This window comes from Rattus norvegicus, chromosome 17 (assembly GCF_036323735.1).
Source record: "Rattus norvegicus strain BN/NHsdMcwi chromosome 17, GRCr8, whole genome shotgun sequence".
NCBI lineage: Eukaryota > Metazoa > Chordata > Mammalia > Rodentia > Muridae > Rattus > Rattus norvegicus.
The window spans coordinates 47,637,229-47,650,252 of NC_086035.1; the positions used below are offsets into that span (position 1 = coordinate 47,637,229).

General features: G+C 41.2%; 1 non-coding gene across 1 annotated transcript; it reads right to left on the reverse strand.

The window, feature by feature from the left end:
• Positions 1–4,861: 4,861 nt before the first annotated feature.
• On the reverse strand, positions 4,862–5,002 carry LOC120097985 (small nucleolar RNA SNORA48). Its single transcript, XR_005495938.1, has one exon. It is a non-coding gene; the product is annotated as a small nucleolar RNA SNORA48 (small nucleolar RNA).
• Between the last annotated feature and the right edge of the window lie 8,022 nt (positions 5,003–13,024).

Genomic DNA, 13,024 nt, shown 5'->3' on the forward strand with positions numbered 1-13,024 from the left:
ACTGCTTTTAATATTCTTTCTTTATTTTGTGCGTTTGGTGTTTTGACTATTACGTGACGGGAGGTGTTTCTTTTCTGGTCCAATCTATTTGGAGTTCTGTAGGCTTCTTGTATGCCTATGGGTATCTCTTTTTTTAGGTTAGGGAAGTTTTCTTCTATGATTTTGTTGAAGATATTTACTGGTCCTTTGAGCTGGGAGTCTTCACTCTCTTCTATACCTATTATCCTTAGGTTTGATCTTCTCATTGAGTCCTGGATTTCCTGTATGTTTTGGACCAGTAGCTTTTTCTGCTTTACATTATCTTTGACAGTTGAGTCAATGATTTCTATGGAATCTTCTGCTCCTGAGATTCTCTCTTCCATCTCTTGTATTCTGTTGGTGAAGCTTGTATCTACAGCTCCTTGTCTCTTCTTTTGGTTTTCTATATCCAGGGTTGTTTCCATGTGTTCTTTCTTGATTGCTTCTATTTCCATTTTTAATTCCTTCAACTGTTTGATTGTGTTTTCCTGGAATTCTTTCAGGGATTTTTGTGATTCTTTCAGGGATTTTTGTGATTCCTCTCTGTAGGCTTCTACTTGTTTATTAATGTTTTCCTGTGTTTCCCTAAGGGAGTTCTTCACGTCTTTCTTGAAGTCCTCCAGCATCATGATCAAATATGATTTTGAAACTAGATCTTGCTTTTCTTGTGTGTTTGGATATTCCATGTTTGTTTTGGTGGGAGAATTGGGCTCCGATGATGCCATGTAGTCTTGGTTTCTGTTGCTTGGGTTCCTGCGCTTGCCTCTCGCCATCAGATTATCTCTAGTGTTACTTTGTTCTGCTATTTCTGACAGTGGCTAGACTGTCCTATAAGCCTGTGTGTCAGGAGTGCTGTAGACCTGTTTTCCTCTCTTTCAGTCAGTTATGGGGACAGAGTGTTCTGCTTTCGGGCGTGTAGTTTTTCCTCTCTACACGTCTTCAGCTGTTCCTGTGGGCCTGTGTCTTGAGTTCACCAGGCAGCTTTCTTGCAGCAGAAAAGTTGGTCTTACCTGTGGTCCCGAGGCTCAAGTTTGCTCTCGGGGTGCTGCCCACGGGCTCTCTGCGGCGGCAGCAACCAGGAAGACCTGTGCCGCCCCTTCCGGGAGCTTCAGTGCACCAGGGTTGCAGATGGTCTTTGGCTTTTTCCTCTGGTGTCCGAGATGTGTGTGCAAAGAGCAGTCTCTTCTGGTTTCCCAGGCTTGTCTGCCTCTCTGTAGGTTTAGCTCCCACGGGATTTGGGTGCAGAGAACTGTTTATCCGGTCTGTTTCCTTTAGGTTCCGGCGGTGTCTCAAGCAGGGGTCCTGCGGCTCCTGGGCCCTCCCCCACGGGAGCCCAGAGGCCTTATACAGTTTCTTGGGCCAGGGATGTGGGCAGGGGTGGGCAGTGTTGGTGGTCTCTTCCGCTCTGCAGCCTCAGGAGTGCCCACCTGACCAGGCGGTGAGGTCTCTTTCCCACGGGGTCTGGGAGCAGAGAGCTGCTGCGGGCCGGGATCCTCGGGTGTGGGACTTCCGGTAAACACAGGACGTGCCCGGTCCTAGAGGAATTCTGCCTCTGTGTGTCCTGATTTCACCAGGCAGCTTTCTTGCAGCAGACAAGTTGGTCTTACCTGTGGTCCCGAGGCTCAAGTTTGCTCGCGGGGTGCTGCCCACGGGCTCTCTCTGCGGCGGCAGCAACCCTGAAGACCTGTCAAGGTTTGTTTTTTTTAATTCCCATGCTATTCTCTCTCTCTCTCTCTCTCTCTCTCTCTCTCTCTCTCTCTCTCTCTCTCTGTCTCTCTCTCTCTCTCTCTCTCTCTCTCTTCCTCCCTCCCTCCCTCCCTCCCTTCCTCCATGTTTCAACATTTAACTCTCAGCTACTGATCTAATGCAATGTTTGCCTGCCCGATGCCATGCTCCCAGCTATGATTACCATGAACTCTAATACCCTCTGGAACAAATTAAATGCCTTCTTTTGTAAGTTACCTTGGTCATGGTGTCTCTTCATAGCAATAGAAAATAACTAAAACATGGACCTATTACAGGAATGGCAAATACTTTCTAGACAGTGTTACAGAAAATAGAGAACTGGAGGAAGAGTCTTTATGGATAGAACAGGTGATAATAAAATGAATTTTCATGACAGGATTGAGTAAAACTTATAATTTAATCACTAGGAATTGGTGGGAACAGCAAGAAACCATTTTAAAGCCTTGACAAAGACACTGTTTAGTTAATATTTTCCAGAACAAGCCATGAAATTATTATGCTGATATGCAAACTCATTAAAATTGGGTTGAAAGATGTATGTGTGCCCAGTGAAATGTAGGTAGGAAATTATGTTGGTTTCATAGTCATTTTTTTGTGTTTCTTTATATTGCCTTCTTTAAATGTCACTTCATTTCTTGGAGAAATCCATCTTAGTGTTAAGAGTTGAATATGGTTTGTTCTCCCCAAAGCTTCTATTTAATTTGTCTGTTTGCTTGCTTGTAACATAGTTTCTCTCTAGTAGCCCAGGCTTTCTCATATACTATGTAGCAGAGGCTGACTTTGAACTCAGTATCTTCCCAAGTTCACCCACCAAATGATGAAATTAGTCATGTACCACTACAACTGGTCACAAATTGAAGTTTAATCTATTTTATGTGACAATAGGAGGTGAGACCATGTAGTAAAACCTGCAAGAGATGCTTATGAATCTTGTATATGCTACAGATGCTTACAGATTCTCATATAGTATATAATAATAATATAATAACCATTCCTGTGATTAATAAATTAATTTGCTCATAGGTTATCTTGGGAATTGTCAAAATTTAGTTCTCAGGCCCTGCCATGTGATGTCCCTCACTACTCTGAACTCTGCCATAAAGAAAGCCATCACCAGATCTTAGACTTAGACTTAGATCTTAGACTTAACTCACATCAAATCTTTTCTTACCTATTGTGTGGTATTTTGCTATTAACAAAAGAAGACAGAGTATACAATAAGTGAGAACTTTTAAGGATTTTCTTAATTGATTCTTTGTGAGTTACACATCATGTACCCCAGTCCCACTCATGCTCATCTCCCTATCCCCTCATATCCACTTTTTGCCCTTTCAACTGCTCCCCAACCCAAATAACACACACACACACACACACACACACACACACACACACACACACACACACACAAAATTTTCATCATAGAAGCTGTAGTATGGTCACAGTATATTCTACAGTATTCCCCTCTGTCCACCCACCTTCACTTGCAGGTGTTCATTGCAATGAGTTTGCTTCAAGGTCTCTGTCTTCTGTGATACCATCAAAATTAGATCCTCAGAGATCCTGCAGCTTTGGATCAGCAGGACTGACCCTTTCACAAAGTTCAAACATTCACAGGTGATAGAGATTTTGAGATAGGTCAATCCAGAGTCCTGGATCCCGGCCTGAGTAGCATCTGAGCTGGTCAGCAGGCCAGATCTCCATTATCTGCATCATCAGAATGAGATTTCCAGCATTGATCCAGGTAGGACACCCAATGCTACCAGAAAGCAGGGTCAGTTCTCCAGCTCTTGTGGAATGTGGGGATCAAGGAGACAAAAGCTATCTAAAAAAAAAATCAGGAACTTCCCTCTGTGGAGCTCCACAAGAATTTGCTGAGTAAACACCCTATTCTAGAAGTATCACAACTGCAGTAGGGGCAGGATCCCCTACTACCCCTCTACAGTGCCAAAGGTATCTCCCCGCTGTAACTTGAATGTATGTCATACTTACTAGCCAATAGATTTAAAGGTCAATATGCTTAGCCAATACGTTTAAACTGTAATCTTGCTGATGTAATTTTTACCCTCAAAATGGTATAAAAAGTATGTGCCTTTGTTCCTGGGGGTCACCTCTGCCCCAATTGCAGAACGACCCCAATGCACTGGACTAGTAAACCTCTTGTTTATTACATCAGTCTCCGTTTCTGTGTCTCTGTGAGTGGGACATTCCAAACACAGAACTCAGTGGGCTTTTCTCGTGTCTTACACTCTCATGCCCTTGGTGTCAGCTGACCAGCACTTATGCCAACTCCACTGTGCTGCCAGTCAGAGGTGTGGGGCCCACTCTCCCAAGTGCTGTCCCTTGTGAGGGACTAAGCCAATTCACCCACACACCTGCTACCAGGGTCAGCTGCACGGTGCTGCCTGGGGGAGGCTCAGGGCCCTACTCTCCCAGGTACTGCTCTACAGAGCACCACAGCTAGTGAGGGGCGGGGCCAGTTCTGCAAAGTCCCAGGACATCCATGTGGTACCCAGAGGCTTCCCAAACCAAGGACATTCCCATGTTCTCTAGTGGTAATATGAGTCACGGACATCGACACTGCCCCTTGCCACTGCATAGGCACAGACCTAAACTGTCTATCCCTCAGTGGCAGCTTAGGCTGGGATTTTACCGTGGTCCTAGGTGGCAGGGCTGGCCATTCACAACAGGCCACTCCTCTCCACCCTTGAATCTCCAGTTCCAGCTCTCTTCATTATGCTCAAACTACTTTCTCTCCCATCTCTCCATCACATACTCACACATTGTGTTGGCTCCTGCTGCAGGCTGGTCACACAGACAGTGTGACCTTGGGTGACATACTTCCCCAAGCAGATGGCTGTGACCCATCTGTGCTGTGAGCTGGAGGGCAGATCTATGAGCAGCGATCCTTAGGTCTCCTCTCACCATGCTTCGCTGTGTGGTGGTAGGCAGGGCTCTGCCTGTTAATGCTTACCCAGTGCCTTGGGACAGAGGGCAGATCTGAGGGCATTTTTCTCTGCCTGCACCTTGTGGCATGGCTGAATGAAGGTTTGTCTGTCTTCCTCCTCTTGTGCTGCCCTGTCCTGTATTGATTTGATTTTTATGTGCCGTAGGCATAAAACAGCTTTGGTCACCAAATCAGGCATCAAGCTAGGACAAACAAAGAACTGGCATCTGCTCTGCCCTGGACAGATACAAGAACATCACCACAAACAAGGTGATCCTTTTGTCCATGGGGGAAGTGGGGAGGGGACAGAATAAGAATCCTCTTTTCTTCTTTTTCTTCTTTTATTAATTTATTTATTTACTTTACATTTGGATCACACCTTACCCTTCTTCCCCTCCAAGTCCCTCCCTCTCACCTCCTCTACCCTCTCATCCTCCCCCTCTCCTCAGAAAAGAGGAGGCCTCCTGTGGATATCAACCTGCCTTGGCATTTCAAGTTCCAGTAGGACTAGGTACATCGGACCCTATTCTAGATAAGCCAGCCCAGGTAGGCAACAGACTCTGAGACAGCCCCTGCTCCTGCTGTTAGAAGTCCCATAAGCTGCACAACTGTTACATATGTGCAGATGGCTTAGGGCTGTCCTATGCGAGCTATTTGTTGATTCAGTTTCTGTGGGCCCCTGTGGACACAGGTTAGTTGATTCTGTATGTTTTCCTTCGGTGTTCTTGACCTCTATGGCTCCTTCAATCCTCCCCCCATCCCCTTCTTCCATGGGATTCCACAAACTCTACCTAATATTTGGCTGTAGGTCTCTGCATCAGTTTCCATCAGTTGCTGGGTGACACCTCTCAGATGTCAGTTACACTAATGCTTTCTGTTTGGCAGCTGAAAGCTAATAAGATTATATAATAAAGTATGTTAACTTTTTAACTCAGCTGGACAAACTATTTGGTGGTTGCCAGCAGAAATCCAGAAACTTCCATTCTTCTCATCTCCTTTGCTTTTATTCACTTAATCTCATGAATGCTATATTCTGTCCGAATCATCGTCCAAAGTTCAAAGTATTTCATGATTTAAATGTTAATTTTATAATCCAACAAATAATAATTAATAAGCACTACTAGAAATCCAATGGAGAACAATTAAAATATCCTTTGCTCTCTCAGAATTCCTGATGTGGGAAGAGACAATAAACAAGCTTTTCACAAGATGCACAATCATAGCCTACTGTAACTCTAACAAGTGAGCACGGGAGACACACTCAGGATGCTACAGACTAGGGGTAGTTCTATGCTCTGTATTTCTGTAATGGATTAGTATTCACAAAATAACTGGTTGTATTTTGTATTGTCATTGTAAGAAAAATGTTAAATAAAAGGTTAAGTAATATGGCTACCATTGTACCACTACTAAGTGGTGTAGAGGAACTTAACCCATCCCTTAACTTGGAGCAGCACTGACCTCTGTGAGTTTGCTCCATAACCTACAATTGCTTGGTGCAGCATTCATAGTCACAGAGAATAAGGTGTTGCAATAAGATGTGAATGTAGGTGTCTTGGTTAGGATGAAAAGATACCATGACCAAGGCAACTCTTATAAAGGACAACATTTACTTGGGGCTGGCTTATGAGTTCAGAGGTTTGGTCCATTATCATCAAGGCAGGAAGCATGGCAGTGTCCAGGCAGGCATGGCGCTGGAGGAGTCAAGAGTTCTATACCTTGATCTAAATTCAGCCAGAAGATTGTCTTCTGCCCTAGGCAAAACTCTAAGACCACCCCCATAGTGACATACTTCCTCCAGCACCTCCAACTCCTGATAGCGCCACTTCCCATGGGCCAAGCCACCACAGTAGGTTTTTAAAAAATATATTTGAAGAAATTGAAATGGTAATAAAACAGATAAGGTGTATTCAAGTAAAACAGCAAAAAAGAGACTGAATCATAGTTTGGAGGATATGGATTCAAAAGAATTGGGAAGAAAATTCCATGGGATAGATCTTAGATAAGGACATGTAATGCAAAGGGAGGAGACAGGAGATTAGAACCAAACCACATGGGGCTGTGGAGAACACACACTGGGAAACGGGTGTTTTGAATGTAGCACAAATGTATTGCAATGTTATATGCACTATAACAAAACGACCCAGGATAAAAGGATAAAACACAAGAAACTATAACACTATAACAAAACGACCCAGGATAAAAGGATAAAACACAAGAAACTTCATTTTTATAGCTGTAGAAATTCACAGTCAGGGGACCATAATCACTATATTCTGCTGTAGGATATTGTCTGTGTTCCACATTCTCTAGACAGTTACATTGGGACAACAAGAGACTTCTCCCACTTCTCTCTTATCAGTACAATTATCTCACACATCAGAGCTTTGCACCAACACTTCCCAAAAATCTTACCTTCAAATATTATAGCCTTGGGAATTAGAATTTCTACACATAACAATTTTTTGAAGGCACAGGAACATTACACCAATGAGATATCTTAATGTAGCAGCAATGTATGTGTGAACATCACTTCAACTGTAATGTAGAAAATAAATGAGGAGGCAGAATCAATGAGAGGAAAAAAGATAATAATAAAAAACTAAGAGATAAATGAAAATCATTCAAATTAATGTGGTGCTAATGAACCCATGCTTGCCTCTTGCCTGATCCCTTGTATTAGAATTTGGTCCAGTTCATTGCCCTTCAACTGTTCATTCTTCAGAGTCATAAAGATGAGTGAATGCTTAGAACTTCAGCAAACTCAGTCATACAATGAAATATATATTCTAATTCCTCATAAGCCTAATTAAGATAATATTTTATTGTCTCAAATATCTGGAACACTATCATATTTCACATCATAGTTCCAAAGATAGATCTTTATACTTGTGTTTCCTAAAATTTGCATGTTATAACCCTAACCTAACCTTCAATGTGATGATATTAGGAGGTGTACTAATCAGGGTTCTCTAGAGAAACAGTGTAGTAATATGTATAATAAAATCCTTATATTTGGATTTCAATGAAACTTAAAGACTTTGGGTCTAGCTTTGAGTGAAATGTTTCAGCAAAGCCTTTGCTATGTTTAGGTCAATTAGTAGAGGCTGAGAAATTGTTATGAGACTGAAGCTTAAAGAAATGTCTCTTTAGAGAATCTGCACTTGGTACTACATGAAAGCTTATAGCTGCACCAATCTTTGTCCTAAGACACTCCTGCTGAACCTGGAGTTTTTACTTTTGATTATGACTAGCCATTATCAAAATGGACTGAGATTTGTGAGGGTCATCTGCTCTCACAGGCTGCCAAGATAACTTTGATAGCTGGAACCTTTCACAGCCCCATTTCACCTTCTATAATGTTTGAGTAAAGTAACTGGAATGAGTTAGCTGGGTATCAATCTTTTTCCATGAAGACTAAACCCTTCTGCTCATTTGGGAAGTAAAGGCTTAGCAGCTTGGTGAGCTCCTCTCTCTACTGCAGCATCTATGACCAACATCAATCAATAAAACAGAACTGATAGAATTAATATTTATGTATACATGGGATTTATTAGAATGGTTTACAGACTGTGGTCCAGCTAGTACACCAATGGCTGCCTGCTAACAAAAGGTCCAATAATCCAGTAGTTCTTCAGGTCACAAGGCTGGATTTCTCAGTTGGTCTTCAATATACATTAGAATCCCAAAGAAATAAGCTTTAATGTCAATGAAAGAATGAACTTGCAAATGAAGATGAGAGCAAGCAGGTAAAGAAAGCAACCTTCATTCTCCCATGCTCTTTTTATACATGACCAGCAGGAGGTTTGCCCCATGTTAAAGGTGAGTCTTCCCACCTCAAAATATATGGAGTTCCACTTTAAATGATTTAATTAAAAAAATCCCCCACAGGTATACTCAGCCACTTAGGTGTTAGTTAATTCCAGATGTGGTTTAATAACTAAGAATGGCCATCACAGATGGTGTCATCTTTAAATTATACCATAAAAGTAGAGTCCTTATGAGTGAGATTACTTCCTTTTGTATGAACAGACACAAATATTTGGACTAGATAGATTGACAGCTCTGCAATTGAGCATTTATTATCTTTCATGTGGACCAGAGTTTAGACAATCCCTCTTTGTGCTCTCAGAATTAAAAGTGGGAGAACTAGTTAAGGCATCGCTGGTTTTTAGATAGATAGTCTTTGAGCATATTTACGTGCAGAAGTAAGAGAGTGACCCAATGGAGGTAGAATAGTCCTTGAGCATGATTACAAGCAAAAGAGAGTGACCCAATGGAGATGGAGCAAAGTGAGACAGAGATGCAAGATTTTCATTGCTTCTAGTTACAAACCCAAGTAAAGAGTCAATGCTTCCTAGAAAAAGTGTCTGATACAGTATTTTTATACCAAACAATCAGTCTATCTTACTTCAGGCTCAAAGTTTGCTATGAGATTGCTAATAAAGTCATTGAGGTTTTTATTATATAAGTAGAGTCACTGCCATGTGCCATAGGCTGTTCATAAAATTATTGTTTCATATTTTAAATTTTCTGTAATAAAATATGAAACAGAAAATTTAACTTAAAGTAACTATGCTTAAATTGCATTTGCTTAGTTGACCAATCTATCATTTAGAGCAGTATTATAAATATCTTCCACTGTGAAAATGAAGTGTGTGGTTGATGGGTTAGGGGGGTCTTTTTATTTTTTTAGCTTTTTATATTTAAGTATGTGAGTCCTTTGCCTATATGTATACATGTGCACCATGTGTGTGCCTGATTCCCTGTGAGATCAGAAGAGGTTATCAGATCTTCTGGAACTAAAGTTAGGGCTAGTTATAAACCACCATGTGGGTGCTGGTAACAGAACCTGCGTCCTCTTCAAGAGCATGCAACTATCTCTTCAGCTCTGAATATGAGTTTTTAATCTTCCTCTAAAACTTTGAGACTCTGATTTTTCATTTATTGTGAAGTTAATGTTATTAGTTACATAGAAGACTAAAGGTATTTTTTTCTAAATCCTGTTCATGGAAAACTACAATTTTTCCATGAACAGGATTTAAATTTTTTCCACTAACATTTTATCTTTAATTTTTATGATGCTTTATATAAGTGAGGAGTTTAGCCCCAAACCAAGGTCTAATGCATGATTTACCAAAGTCAACCAGAGGCAGTTGGAAGGCTTTGCCTGTGTTAAATAAAGTTTGTGTTAAACAAAATCATGAGGGGTCATTGTTGCTGAGTTCCTGTATTGGGCCCCAAAAACCCAGACCAAATAATAAATTTAAAAAGGAGTTGTTTGTGTTAAGTGCAATATAATCACAAAAATCCCAAGCAAACAAAAAACAAAAATAACAAAAAAAAATTTTTAAATCCCAAAATAGATCAGATTTTTCTGAAACCACAAATGTCCCACTGACCTGAGTCAGCATAATTAGGAATCTATTCTTCATTAACCCTTACCAAAAAAATAACAGCCATCACCTTTCTGTGACTGTAAAGCCGGAGACCATCAACATATAAGGAGAAGAGATTTATTTGGGCTAACAGTTTCAGTTCATGACTGGCTGGTTACATCAACTTAAGTGATCCATCATTCCATATCCTGAGAGAAGCTTAAGATGCAGAGAAACAGCTCAGGTAATGGAAAGCAAAGGACAGTAAGGGAAATCTTCAAAGGTTTCACTATCCCTCCAAGAGTACACAATCTACCATTTAAAGACCTCCCACAAGGGACCACCTCTTTGAAGGTCAGCATGTCCCAAGAATATCATGTATCTACCATAAATCTCAAGCTCTTAATGCTCTGTCCCCAATTGGTCTAAGCTGCTGTTCTAAGAGGCTTAGATGATATGGCCCTGTTGGAGAAGTGTGTCACTGCGGTTGAGTGCTCAGTTTGCTGTTCTAGCTGCCACACTTGTCCACCATGATGGTAACGAACTATAGCCCCTTCAGAATTGTAATCCATATAAACCCTTTTTTTCCATTAGTTACCCTTGGTCAAGATGTTTTTATTACATCAACAGAAAAATAACTAGCTTGCAATCTCACTAGCAATGGAAGAGTGTTCCTCTTTCTCCACATCCTTGCCAGCATCTGCTATCACCTGAGTCTTTGATCTTAGTCATTCTGACTGGTGTGAGGTGGAATCTCAGGGTCGTTTTCATTTGCATTTCTCTGATGACTAAGGATGTTGAACATTTCATTGGGTGATTCTCAGCCATTTCAATGGGTAAATAAAAATTGAAGGATTGGGCCTTCAATTCCAATAAATAAATTTAAATGCTGTTTTCATTATGCCAAAGGCAGTTTTTGAGCTCTGTTGATAAACTTTTATAGGACCTGTGACTTGCTAGTTCAATGACAAAAAATTGTTTCTTGGCCATTTAATATTCCTCAGTTGAGAATCCTTTGTTTAGCTCTGTACCTGATTTTTAATAGGTTTATTTGCTTCTCTGGAGTCTAACTTCTTGAGTTCTTTGTATATATTGGATATTAGCCCTCTATCAGATGTAGGGTTGGTAAAGATCTTTCCCCAATATGTAGATTGCTATTTTGTCCTAAATGACAGTGTCCTTTGCCTAATACAAACTTTATCCAGGGATTAAGCATGGCCCCTGGTTGAGGGATGGGGTCATCCAACCATATCGGAAATTTTAACCCAGAATTGCTCCTGTCTAAAGGAAATACAGGGACAAAGAGTAGAGCAGAGACTGAAGGAAAGGCCATCCAGGGACTGCCCCACCTAAGGATCAATTCCATCTGCAGACACCAAACCCAGACACGATTGCTGTTACCAAGAAGCTCTTGCTGATAGGAGCCTGGTATAGCTGTCCACTGAGAGGCTCTGCCAGAGCTGACCAATACTTGCAGCTAACAATTGGACTGAGCCCAGGGACTCCAGTGGAGGAGTTGGGGGAAGGACTGAAGGAACTAAAGGGATTTGCAATTCCATAGGAAGAGCAACAACATCAATCAACCACATCCCCCAGAGCTCCCAAGGACTAAACCACCAACCAAAGAGTAAACATGGCCCTCCATGCTCCATGGCTCCAATTGCAAATGTAGCGGAGGATGGCTTTATCTGCCTGCCATCAGTGGGAGGGGAAGAACTTGGTCTTGTGGTGGTTCGATGCCCCCAGCATAAGGGAATGCTAGGGCAGTGAGGTGGGAGGTGGGGGGGAGCACCCTCATAGAACTAGGGTGGAGGGGAATTGGGATAGGAGAGTTGCAAAGGGGAAACAGGGAAGGGGAATAACATTTGAAATGTTAAATAAAATAATCAATTAAAAAGAAAGAAAAATAACTAAGACACTTAGGGCCCATGTGTGCACCATATGGACCCTGGGGAACCACAAGAGAACTAAAGTCTAACAAGAACCTGAAAGAACACACTGTTAGCAGCTGTTACTTTTTTTTAAAATTTTTTGAATGAATAAATGGTTTTTATTGGATTTTTTAAATTTACATTTCAAATATTATTCTGGAATGAAGTTCTTATTAAGATTAGTCAAACTGACTCTTGTGTAGTTATATAATGGGACTGTCAGTGATTGTCTAGGGGACTGCTGAATTTGTTCCCTGATACTAACACAGAACTGAGCAATCAGGAAAAACTGAAGAGCAAGCCTAGGGAAAGGGCGACAATAACAGCTTTATATATTTGGATAGGAGCTTATGGCTGGAAGTTGTCTGAACAGAATCTAGCCTGGATATTTTATAGGGCCCGTGGCTCTTTCTTTTCCCCGATTGGTCCTGTTTATGTATCACCCAATCCCATGCCTTTCAGCCATTCTTCCCATGTGTATTTATAATAAGAGGCAGCCTTTTCAGGGCATCCACCTTCTAGTTCTCAATAGAGAAATACCCATCTAGCTGTCCTTCAATTGTACCACTCTAAGGTTAAAAAAAATGAGTATGTGACTTCTAGTGTGTTTTACATGGCTTATGTGAAAATATTCTGTAAAATCTAGAGTTCCAGACCAGTGAGATGACTCTGAGGGTGAAAGTGCTCCTGGATCCCACATGACAGAGAGCATCAGTTCCTGCAGGTTGATTCTGTTCCTGTGACTTCCACAGGTACACCCCTCAACACACATTAAAAATAATAAAATGTAACAAAAGTTAGAATTTCATTATTGTTATCATTATAATCTTGTTTGGACAGGTCAAATTCCACCCTTTTGCTAAAGTAGAACCTAGAAGACTAGGTCTATCAGACATTTTAAGGGAGGAAAAAAATTAAATGGTAGAGAGAATGTCTTCATTTTGTGTTTCATTTACTATGAACCTAACGACTGTAAAAAGCAGAGGATAGCCTGAGCGAGTAAAGCC